This window comes from Enoplosus armatus, chromosome 22, assembly GCF_043641665.1.
Source record: "Enoplosus armatus isolate fEnoArm2 chromosome 22, fEnoArm2.hap1, whole genome shotgun sequence".
Classification (NCBI taxonomy): Eukaryota; Metazoa; Chordata; class Actinopteri; order Centrarchiformes; family Enoplosidae; genus Enoplosus; species Enoplosus armatus.
Window position 1 is genome coordinate 12,018,469 of NC_092201.1, and position 12,532 is coordinate 12,031,000.

Consider the following 12,532-nt stretch of genomic DNA (forward strand, 5'->3'; position numbering starts at 1 on the left):
TATTTTTCTCTTCATTTGCGGAGCCATTTTCATCACGGGTCACTGTGATTGACATGGCTGTTAAAAAGCTAAGAGATGAGTAATGTGAATGACTAAGGAGATTATGATTCTACACAACACCCATGTGTTTATATTCCACTTTACCAGCCCTTTTGTGCATGGACGCCTGCTGCAGCACATTGCAGATAACAGCTACTTGAGTGCATCAATTTTAAAATAGAACCCACTGTTCTTACAAAAAGTTCAGGCTCTTTAGATGCACCTTCACCTCCAGTTCGAGGGCACTGAGACCTTCAGAAGGTGTCAGGGTGCCGTGGCACCCCCAGCAGGCGTGCTGTGAATTGTGTTGGTGGGGGTCATGTCCTCCTCCCTTCAGTCTCTGTCTTCCGTCGCCGTCGTCCTCCCTAAGAGAATTCCCCTCTTACTTGTGTGAAGCTGTTAGTGTGCTAATCGCTTCAGCTCCACTCCATTATCAAGGTGCAGTGTGCCTGGAGTGAGGGCAGTCCCTCACTTCTCACCTGGTCTTTTGGGGACAGTTTGAAGAAGTTGATGAGGGCTGTAGGAAAGTATAGAAGATTTGTGACCGTCATAACGCAGAGACACCAGCCTGCTGAATCACCCATGCTGTGCATATAAACAGCGGCTGCCTACTGATCATTTAAATAAGAATAATACGTTTTGCTTAGTGTCAGTGGAATAAAGATAGTGTAGCAGCAGTTTGCTTTAAGCTCTATTGATGGCAATATTGGTCTGTTTGTTCCAGACTGAACAACTTTTAGATGCATTACAATGAAAATTTGCATCGTTCACGTTCAAAACTAATGACAATCAGCCTCAGCTGAACTTTGTGTTAAGTGCTTATTAGCAAATGTTACCATGCTAACACGCTAAACTAAACATCAACATGTTAGCATGGTGGCATTAGCTTTTAGCTCAAAGCCTAGGTACAGCCTCACAGAGCTGTCAGCATGGCTGTAGAGTCTTACGTTGGAATTATACTTCTCCAAAGATACATGTAAAAACGTCTACATGCTACTGAAGGGTATTATGGGTAAATGTAGGTCGCAAAGGAGCCGATGTGGAACAGCTCCCAAAGCTCAACAACGTGGCGTCAAGCAAGTTGATTGGTTGATTGAACTCCTGTCAGTAGCTCGAAGCGGAGACCAAAACAAACTACCAAGTATCGAAGCGACCCTCACACGCATTCATTCACTTGATACCTAAACTAACTAAAGCCTTACATTAACTTCAGATAGACGTTTGAATGTGTTTTTTCGCAGAATGAGGGCCATGAATTTTGCCCCCCCATCTCTTCCATTGGAAGCATGTTAGGGAGGAATCTTAATCTTAATCACCAGTATGAACAGGAAGAATAATTACAAAAAGCGAAAGCTGTTTCAAAGGACATGTGAGTGTTGTTTTAAGACAGACTTGAAAAGCTGTGACCCTCTCCTTCCACTCTCCTTTTTCTTCTATTTCTACCATATTGCATATCAGGGAAGATTAATTCAAAAAGCGAGGACGGGGCTGCTTAACTTGGACTATTCAAACGCTTCAGATAAAAAAAAGCCCAGCTGACCTGCCCACTCTCCCTTCCTCTGATTGCATATATGAAAATACCATAAATGACATTTAAAGAGCACACAGGCCCAGCTCAACTCTGCTTTATCATTTTATCCAAATGGAGTTACAGACATATAACCATTAAAGGAGAAAGCAATCAGAAGTCAAAGTGATTGAAAAGTACACTCCAGGATAGGCATGAAAACTGTTTTACATATAGTTTCCTATACTGCTGCCAGTCTCCAGCAGAGAGGCATTCGATGATGATGATAGTAGTAATGATATTGGATCTCTGTGCTCTGTTATTTTGTCAAATGAATACTCTAAACCCTGTAGCGTTTTGCTATCAAATGAAGCTGAAAACATATATTGCACCGAATGAGCGCTTGACAAATGTCCAGAGGACGGAGAGCTTGTGGCATTCTCGCAAACCCGCCACGACACGTAAGTGAATTAAAGTCTGATATGAAATTTCCTGCATGACAAAACAAGGCGGAGAAACGTATGTGGAATTACTAAGATTACCGAAGCAAAGAGGAACACTGACTGCCTGTCACTCCTGCCGAAGACAGAAAACAGCCATTAAAGTCTGGCTGACGGGCCGTTCTCTTCCATAAGCCATGAGAGAGACAAAAACGAAGACTTCTATGATGCCATGGAAATGACGAGATGATGCGAAGACGTGCTTTTGAGGTGATTATGTTGGTTTGACAATGCTGAAATAGAGTTGTCAAGCTCCTGAGCCCATTATAGCTGGAAATTTCTCAACAAACTTTAATCCTTTGGAAACAGTGCAGGATGACAATGTGATGGAAAACGCTTTGCCCTTGCTCATGGGGACTATTGACATTGGTTGAAGCTTGAATTTACAGACTTCTATTGAAGTAAAGAGCTCATGCTGTAGCTCCAGGTCTGCTTTCATTGAGCTACTCCTTCCATTTTCACTTTCATGTTGCTCTCTTGTGTAAAGTAACATTGGGTCATAAAAGATGTGTATAGGTGTGTGGGTGTGAGGATCACATACAAGGCTGCAGACGTCTGTGCTTGCACACACACACTGTGCAGACTTGTATGTGATCCTCAGTGTGTCTGTACCTGCAAATATCTAAATATCTCATTTTCCCACCATGTGCAAGCCCATTATAAAGGAGTAAAAACAAAATGTAAGTCTCAACGACACAATACAATCAGCCGCAGAGGTTTCGCAGTGAGACATTTAAACCAGCACTATTCATGAAAGGTTGTCACCTAATGAGATCCATTAGAACAATGCCTAATCAGGTCACCAATAAAAAATGAGTGTCTGTTATCAGATGACTGCACGATTAATAACAGATTTGATTAAGGGTCTCAGTGCAGCTATGCAGGAATTTATGTTAGCTTTCCTTAGCAGGAAGCTTTTATGGCCCTCGATTAAATCTTTATTTATATGCGTGCGGTCACCTGATGGCTGAAACAGAAAGACGTCACAGACACTGGAAATGTGGGAGCGGCAGTGGCCAAAGAGAGGGTTGTGCAGATTTTTACATTACAATACATTACAATTTTCAATTATATTCACTGTAAATGTTATTTCCATAAATGTGTTTTAAAACTGTCTTCACACTGCCAGTGTGGAAAATATCAATGCTTTTTTTTTTTTTGTTTCTTTTTCTCTCTCTTTTTTTTTGGCCTAAAGTTTGTGCATTCAGATATATTGAATCTCAAAATACTGCAATCAGCCAGAACGCAGCCCCCACAGATCCTTAAAATCCCAAGATTCCCTGAAAAAAATACAAATACAGACTCAAGTGCCCTCAATGGTAGCTATGGCCCTGGCTCTGGAGAAAAATACAAAACCATCTCGACACTGACACTCCTCTCTCTAGCAAACTATACAAAACATTTTATATTGATTGATTATATCATTGTTGTATTTCATGCAAAGCTAATTATTTCAGAAGAGATACAGAACATGTGATTTACAAATACGTGATAAAATTGATTACGTACTGTATGCACTGTTGTTTTGTGTTATCTATGGGGAGGATGTCGCCACAGGATGACATTAAACAGCCCAGACTTGCTGACTCAGGCAACCATCACAGTGAGGTCAGATAAAAAAAAGGCTATTTCAAAGGTTTAATTTATGATTTATCAAGATGTTGATTATTTAAAAACTTAAATCCCTTATCAGGCATTCATCATATTAAAAGCACAAATTGAACAGAAATGTGTTTTTTTTTGATCTCTCAGCCTGCCTGCAGTTCTGGGATCAGATGGATAAAACTCTGATAATATAGGCAATGGGCAGAAACATGCATGCACACTCTTTGCAAGTGAACCAGTGAAGTGTCATTAATCCATCATACATGCATACATAAAGACTCACTCATTAAATGGCCGCCTTGTCACATTAACAAGAATGACACCAGCTATAATATCATTAATATTGATTATTCATTTGTTTGGCACAGTTAATTTTGGCCAAAGTGGGCAGGGTTCCTGCAGTGGTGGCTCGAGCCTCTATATCCAATAGGATGTCCTCCATCTGCAGGTCCCTGTGGCTCCATGGTGGAGGGCCGGTTGATGGCGGGACGGGGCAGCAATTATTCTCCCTTCTGTTGGTTAATTCCATTTTATACACACAAGGCTTAAATCTAAGTTTAAGCTGTAATTCACTCGATAAAGACATCTTCTGGGGAACTTATTCAACATAAATGAATACTGAGTATGTAGTCTCTACCTGTGTATCACTCCACCCCGTCTGAGCTTTGGCTTTTCTGCCCTCTCTGTCCTTTCACAGTCAGTCTTTTCTACCTCTTGTGGGACGTTGGGCTCAGGCTCTTCTTGGTTGATTCCCCTGAAGTGCCCTTTTGTCCCTGCCCTTTTGGTTGTACAAAAGTTCAAATGTTTAAATCTCTTGAATCTTAAAAGCTAATCAGTAATCGTCAGTAGGGAGAAGGGATGAAACACCTACCAGACGTCCTCCTCTGGGGCGACATCGTCCAATTGTCTTTTTGCTGGCTTCTCCTGGGCATCAGTGGACTTCCCACTGATGGTCCCAGGGAGCCGGGGCAGAATGACTTTTGTGTTTTTTTGTGGGCCCTTGCTGTGGGCTGCATGTAGAGGTGGACACCTTTGTCTTATGGACAGTCTGTCCATGGCAGCCACTAATTCTTCAACAGGATCCCCATTACCAGGATTACCATGGTGACAATCCTAAAAAAAGAGAAGGTTTGGATATGCTTTCGGATGGTCTGTCATGTGACCTTTTAAAGAACGATCTACAAAAAATAAACATGTTATTATTATCATATATTATCACTGTATAAATTATGTAGATAAGTAAGTTGAAGTAAAACTAACAAAGTAAATATTAAACCAAAATCAACAAAACTACACTGTACATTCACAAACCTAAACCGACACTGACATAGAAATTACTTCCTGTTCAAATGCCATTGTACAATAAACCAAAACCAAAAACCAAAAATCATATTGATCACTTTTACAATCATGTAGAAACTAGAAACAATAAGTGGTGAAGGATTTTGACACTTTCGAGAGAGAGTTTTTCAACAGACAATTCAACCAAATGAATCGACTTACATTGTTGTCACTTGAGTCGTTCTGGTCCGTTCTAGACATGTTTGTTCAGGTTTTTATGGTTTTATTTTCAAGCGCTCTCTCTGGTGTGCACACACAGATCCAACGTTTGGAAATAGTGAACAAACGCAGTCGTGATCTTCTGTCCTGTAGAATACTGTGACATTAGACTGATTCTAGAACTGTTAGTCATAACATGGAACATGGATTTAGAGAGAAAACAATATAACAAACATGTTTCTATATTATAATATATGTATTTTATATTCAAGTATAGGATTGACATACTTATTATTATGTCTTATTATTATCATTTGTTCAGCTTGTGATAATTTCGGATACTTTTTGTGCCATTTCTTTCCCTTATGTTATAAGACATATTAGTGGCTTTGTATGTTTAATGTAACACCCAAAAAACCTAAAACTTTGGTGGACATCATCTTTTATTGTTGTTACTGTGGTTTCTCGGTTTTTAATAATCTAATCTAATTACACCAATACAACAGAAGACTGCAGACTGAGGGTTCTTCCCAACACCGTAGGGTAAACCCAAAGGCCGTTACTGATCGGTATGTTACATTGTTGTGAAGGTGAAATGTTAACAGCTGTGTTAAAGTAAGTCTATGTAACTTCCTCTTACAAATTAACCTTTGAATCCATACTGTGAGGTAAAAACTCACCTTATATGTTAGTTATATTACAGGTTTACTGGAGACCACAGTACAAATGAAATCCAATGAAATCACATTGGTGACTTCATCTAAAAACAACATAGACACAATGGTGACAGTTAAAATATATAGAGACCATTAAAGTCCTGTAAATAGTTTAACATTTTATCCTGTAAAAGAGCTTTTTATAACTCACCGATACTGACAGGGACGAAGGCACAGCCAAGGCAAAAAGCTACTGTCGTAAAATGGCAACATGATATCAATAACACTGACATTGCCACCACAAAGTACCTTAAAGACCTAATATTACTACCTAATATACAATATATTGCTTTAAAGCCCTAAAATGGCGAATATCTAGGGAGTCACCTTGGCCAAGCACCAGTCAGGGTCTACCGATTTAGAGCATCTTCCAGCACTTAAGAACATGCAGATGTAAGATTACATAACAAATTTCCATTTTTGGCTGGTAAGGGAAATTAAGATTCTTTATAACACAGGCCAAAGCCATGGCAAAGACCATTCAAACAGTCTGATGGTATATTTGAGTTACTGTCACAGTAGCCTTTTGGTCTTAGCCTTCACGCCCATGCACCTTATTCTTTCCAGTCAGTTAAGTGCGAAGCAGCACTAATGAATAGCTCAGGCAAAAAAGCAGCTAGCAGCTTCAATGATACTATCTACACTAAGTGAAGTGAAGTCAGCAGGGTAAAATAACTGCCTCTTTTTCAGCTCTTTTTTTGCCTCAAAAGCAATGATCAACTACAGTAAAACACACGGTAAATAAGTCAAACATTGCTTGAGTTTGGGCTGTAAGTTTTTACAGTTATCCACAGTAGAAAATCTCATTGGTTCTTTATACAAGATCAGGCAGCTCTCATTGTTTTTATTTGACTTTTCTGTTGTTTTGTTTTCCCAATATTCCTTTGTATTGTTGGTATTCATTCGATGAAAGTTAAAATGTCAGTCCAGCAATAGGTCTTCTGCTACTTTTTTTTGCCATTAGTGAATGTTACGGCGGTACATATTACAGTGGCAATTGATTACAGTTGAAAGACCAAATAAAGAAGCCACCCTCATCTTGAAATTTAATATTGTGTATATTGAAAAGCTGTAGGTGGCTTTCCCGAGTCTACAGGCAGTGATAAATCCTGTGCTGGTGCCACTGACAAACGCTCTGAGTAATACGGCTTTTACTGGTTGCAGTTTTGCAATTATCAGTAATACAACCCAAGTATTAGAAGAAGTTTAAGAACAAATCTATTCTCCCCAGAAGAAGAGCGGACACGGTGACATTATTTACAACGGAGACACACCGCAATGTGCCATGCAAGATGTTTTAAATAACAGGACAACTGAACGACTCTAATAACCGAATAAAAAGCAGACTGTTATCTCGAGTTATGTTGAAGGATGGGGCTCGTGCACCTCCACTATTATGCCTGGGCTCCATGTCATCAATCCTGCCTACAGCACTAAATCCTGGCCAGGATCTATGAACCCCTATTGGTATTGGATTTCAGGACAGCTATGAAACCCTCAGTCAAAGCTTTAAAACATCATCTTTGTCTTAATCCACTGATCGATAGGTCTGACAGGTTGAAATAACACAATAAAGTAGATTTAGTGGTCTAGCAATGTGGGGACATTTCATACTTGCACTTGGCTGGTGCATCACGCTCTGAAAGACGAGGTAAAACACTGTCTCTGCTATCGAGAACATCCTGAGTGAGTCTGTTCCAGACATCCATCCTTTGAAAAATATGATACAAGATGTTCTTTAACATCATTATGAATAAACATCAGCAAAGAAGAAAAAATATATGAATAGTTAACATTAAACTATTACATTTACGTCTATTAAGATATTCATTTTCCATTTTTTGTCAGAAGTGGATGTATACATAGCTAAAAATCTAAACTGCATGTATAAAGCTGCGAAATTCTTGTAGCAATTGTTTTTCTTCCCAAGCAAAGATGTGACACAGCAGAGATGGGATAATGGGATCCCACACAACCTAATTTCTTCAATAATATTTCCCCATTTGTCTTGACTGTAATTATATTTACAGAAAAGGTGTTCCATCACATCTTGCTACGTGGTACATTTGCATTACAAATGCATTTTGGAGGGCCATTATTATAGGGACAGCACTAATGAATAAATCTGTATTCTTTCATATCATTTGTAATTGTGTACTTAAGCTGATTAATGCCAGAACACTTTCATTTAATATGGGATTTATCTGGGAGACATTTGTGTTGGAATGTGTCAGAAAGTAAGAAAGTTGAGAGTCTTGCTCTCCTAAATTAGAAATGGCTGGGCGTGATAATGTTACAGGAGTGCCTCTTTTATTTGCAAGGTGAGGTCAAGAGTATATTTTTGCCTTCAGCTCACACCAGAGTGGCACTTGAGTTGATCAGAGAGAAAATTGGTCCAACCAAATGGGCCCATCTGGTGTGACATTCAGAAATAAAGCATAAGTGTTCTGTTTTGGCGCAGACATATTCCAAAAAAAGGCCAGTTTGGTAAATGCAGGTAATCGTTGTTAAAAATTACGGCGGTTTGTCCTTTTTCTTGCATCTTTAGATAAAACGCTATTGGGGCTAATGAGAGTCAGTCTTACATGATCCACCAGGTTTATTATTTCAGCTTTATTTCAGTATATAAGGGGACAATAAGCGTCTTTTTGTGAATAGATTGCAGGTGAATATACTAATCACAAATGAAAATAAATACATTTATGAATAAATGAAAAAAAAATTTGCAAGCCAGAGAAACTGTGACTGTAAACATACCTTTTGTTTGTTTCCGACAAAAAGAAAACTCCACAGGGTACCGATATTAATAATATTCTATAGACACTGTGAATATTTTGGATTTTGTGGATATATTTGCACTCTTTCTTACTTTGTACCGTAACTGCTGCACAACAGTTTCCCCCAGGATAAATAAAGGTCTTTCTTATCTTAACTGATCTTGTGCTCCCTGATAAACAAATTATGCAATTGCGACACCACCCTCAAATGACCCCAAAACTATTTTTGGCACTTCTGCAATGGTATTTCCTGTCATTTAGGTATTTCATATCTATTACAACATCGTGATGTTCACCACAATGAACATCATAACCTGGTTGCTTTATTAGTCGGGCTCTAATCGCCACCAACATTTCAGGGTCACTACAAAAAAAAGACCATAGACCTACAGTATCAGCATTTATTTGTTACTGTCCAAAGCATTAAAAAAAACACAGGGTTGCACAATGAAATGTAAGTTACAGCCCCTTCATGCTACACACGTAGAACATATGTACAAATATGTAAAATATGTAAAAAAAAAAAACAATATATACAGTTACTTACTGGGCCATGCACACCCCATGCCAGTTTGATGTTTCCAGTCAGGACGCTTTCTATTGCTCCTCTGTAAAAGTTGATGAGAACTTGGTACAGGAATTTTGCCCTCTTAAGTTTCCTTAAGAAGTACAGTTGTTTCTGAGCTTTCTTTACCAGCGTGGAGATGTGTGATGTCCATGACAGGTTGTCTGTGATGCTGATTCCCAGGTACCTAAAACCAAAAATACTTGCTCCACCTCAGCTCCACTGATGTAGGCAGGAGTGTGTGCCTTTGCCTCCTTTTTCCTAAAATCAACGATCAGCTCCTTGGTTTTGTTGACGCTGAGCAGTAGGTTGTTCTCTGTGCAACACTCTGCAAGACTGTTTCCTCCTGATATGTTAAATTATTGTGGGTCAAAAGACACGGGTATTAACTTACCTTCCACCCCATTACCCGACGCCTGACTCACTGCAAGAGTTCTTAATATTTCTTTGATTTAAACTGCTACGTTTGTGTTTAATATTGTACATGGTCCCTTACAAATAAATACAAAAGGTTATGTGATCTGCAGCTTTATATCTACTTGCTGCATTGTTATTAAACCTCCTTGGGGCACATAGGATTTGAGCAGCAACACTACAGGAAAGTCAAAGGGCTTTAAAACACTTAAACTGATATTCTGGCTTAATCCTACACAATCCCACAAACAATATTCTCGAGTGTCACGCAAGCCTTTCCCCTCTGACAGAAAGCCACAGAGATTATCTAAGGGGGTAGTCTGCTGCTATTAGTAACAAGCTGTCTGTCATCTCCGTCTACCTGATCAATTCAACATACACATTCCAGGCGATGTTACGCTGACACATAATCTCACGTAGGTGTAAATGCCGCTCAAGAAGACAGATTGAGACTGGAGCCCAAGATGTGTTTTTTCATATAAATCACACTGCATGACAAGCTGCCACTGCTGATAAAGGCCCATTTAAATGTATAGAAGGGCGTCATGTTAAAATCTGTCGCCGGGAGGTGAGGGAAGTTACTATATCAGGAGGGTTCCCCTGGGGGCACTAAGAAGCTGAACCACTGTGTGCTCACCCCGTGAAGCCTATTGTTAGTCTAATGAACAGACAGGATTTGATTAAAACATTTCAAACATCATTTGGCCCGCAATGCGGCGCCGAGAGGCTCCCCCACCGAGCACACTTAACACCCTGATGATCTGAGGCGGGAGGCCTCTCACTCCCGCTCAAAGGTGAGCCCACAAATCACTGTAATGCATTCAGCAGGGGTCTCTCTCGCCGCCTCTGTTTCCCTGCTCCCCTTCCCTTTGCCGCTCGCAACGTTTCGTCGTTAAAAATTCATTAGACGCTGTTTGTATTGCCTTCTCAAGGATGTCACCCTTGAAGGCCGACTGTGTAGGAAAAGGCAGCTTCCGCGGGCCGGAGGGGATTGATGGAGCTCCCAGTGTGTGCTGAGGTACTCTCACTGGCTTTGATGTATGCATCAGATCACAGTGTTACAGACATGCTTGGAGTTTGAATGAGACACGTTGAGTGGCTTAGTGCACGACCACGGACTGTGACCCCCGAGTTAAACTGCTGTCTTACACCCAAAGCACACTTGAAGAAGGTTTGAATGGCCATACTTCATGATGATACTGTTGAGGCACGCTGTGTTGAATGTATTGTTAACAGCCACAGAAGATAAATAGATGTCAGATCAAAAAAAACCAACCTTGTCTACGTTAAGAAGTTACAAGGTTTTTCTGAAACTTTAAATCGCCTCTTGCAGAATTCCTTGGTGGGATGTAATTTGAATGAATATTGTGATATACCCTGGTGCTGACAATATGCTGTATGATATAATAAGTCATGACTATGAATTGCTCATATCTAGCTCCAGTTTCATGGTTCTTGAATCATGCCTTACTACAAACATTTTGTTCCACTTCCACTGATTCAAGCTGACATTTGATGTATGTGAAAAACTGTCCCACCTGAAGTATAGTGTGTGTTGTCAGTGAGCGCTGAGAGACTCTTGCCATAATGCTAACAAAACAGAGTATGTCCCCATACACAGTAATTTGAATGAGGACCAGCTTCCCACACCGGTGATTTAGGTGAATATTTGTTACTATATATAATTCTATGTTGGTCCAAAGAAAATGTGATGATGTCTGTAAAGTATTAATGATGGTGTTTAGTAAAATTAGCTGAAATTAAGTAGAGTATTTTTATTTTGAAAAGCTAAATCCATATGCTTTTCGCTTTCCCTCCCTCCCTTTTCTTATTCCTTTTAATGCTAACCCCCCCCCCCCCCAGCAGGTAATTTATTCAAGGCTCAGCGTTTAGCAGGCCTAATCCTCTCTGCTGATGCTTTTAGGTGCACCTACTGTACAGTAATTGTATAAAAGAGTAAAAGTGGGGTTTCAGGCACTCTGATAATCACCTGCTCTTTGCCAAGAGCACACCAAAGGTAGAGAGGAAAATGGATGGGGAAGAAAAAAAGGAGAGAAGCCAAAAAACCTTGACACAGGAGAATCAGCTGTCTACTGGACCGGTGAGCCGGGTCAGGCTGATAGGAGCTTGGCCGGCACGGTCGCTGCACTTAGGCTCAGTCCTATCCTGCAGCTCCAGTGCAGGTCCCCGGCCATAATGGAATCTGACAGGATGTAAATGAGTTTTTAGAAGAGCTGGTGAAAGCTGGTCATTTTTCTCATTTAGTGGTCCAGTGTGTTGGCCAGGTCCCCAGCTGTCACCCTGCATCCATGCCTTTCTGGGGATACGAAGGGGCACTCAGCGTACAGTAGCAAACCTTGATTACTAATGCCATACAGGGTGGAAGACATTTCACACTTCTTTATTTATTTATTTATTTCCTTCGGTACTGAGTAGGAACCCACTCAAATATGTTTTTATGAATGGATTATAAACCATTATTTTACAGTGTTAATTATATAAAAGTGTATATATATATATATATATATATATATATATATATATATATATATATATATATATATGTATTAGCTTGTTAGGCTAGTGTTTTATGTGTCTGGCTTAGGATGGTCAGCAATTACTTGAGCTTTCCATATACCTTCTGGTCACTGCAAAAACAACCCCTCAGGTACAAGTACTCCTGGTTGGGAATGATTGGCATTGAGGATTTAGTCCTGAGGCTTCAAAGATGTGTTCCTGTCGTATTTAGAGGAAAATAAACATTAGCTCTTAAGATGATCACATGAAGGTTTCTGTTTGCAAATAACCTCAATATAACACGTTGTTAGGATTATGTATTTTCCATTAACCGTGTAACAATAAAACTATCAAAAGCAAAGACACAACTCCTGCACGGTCTTAACAGTTAT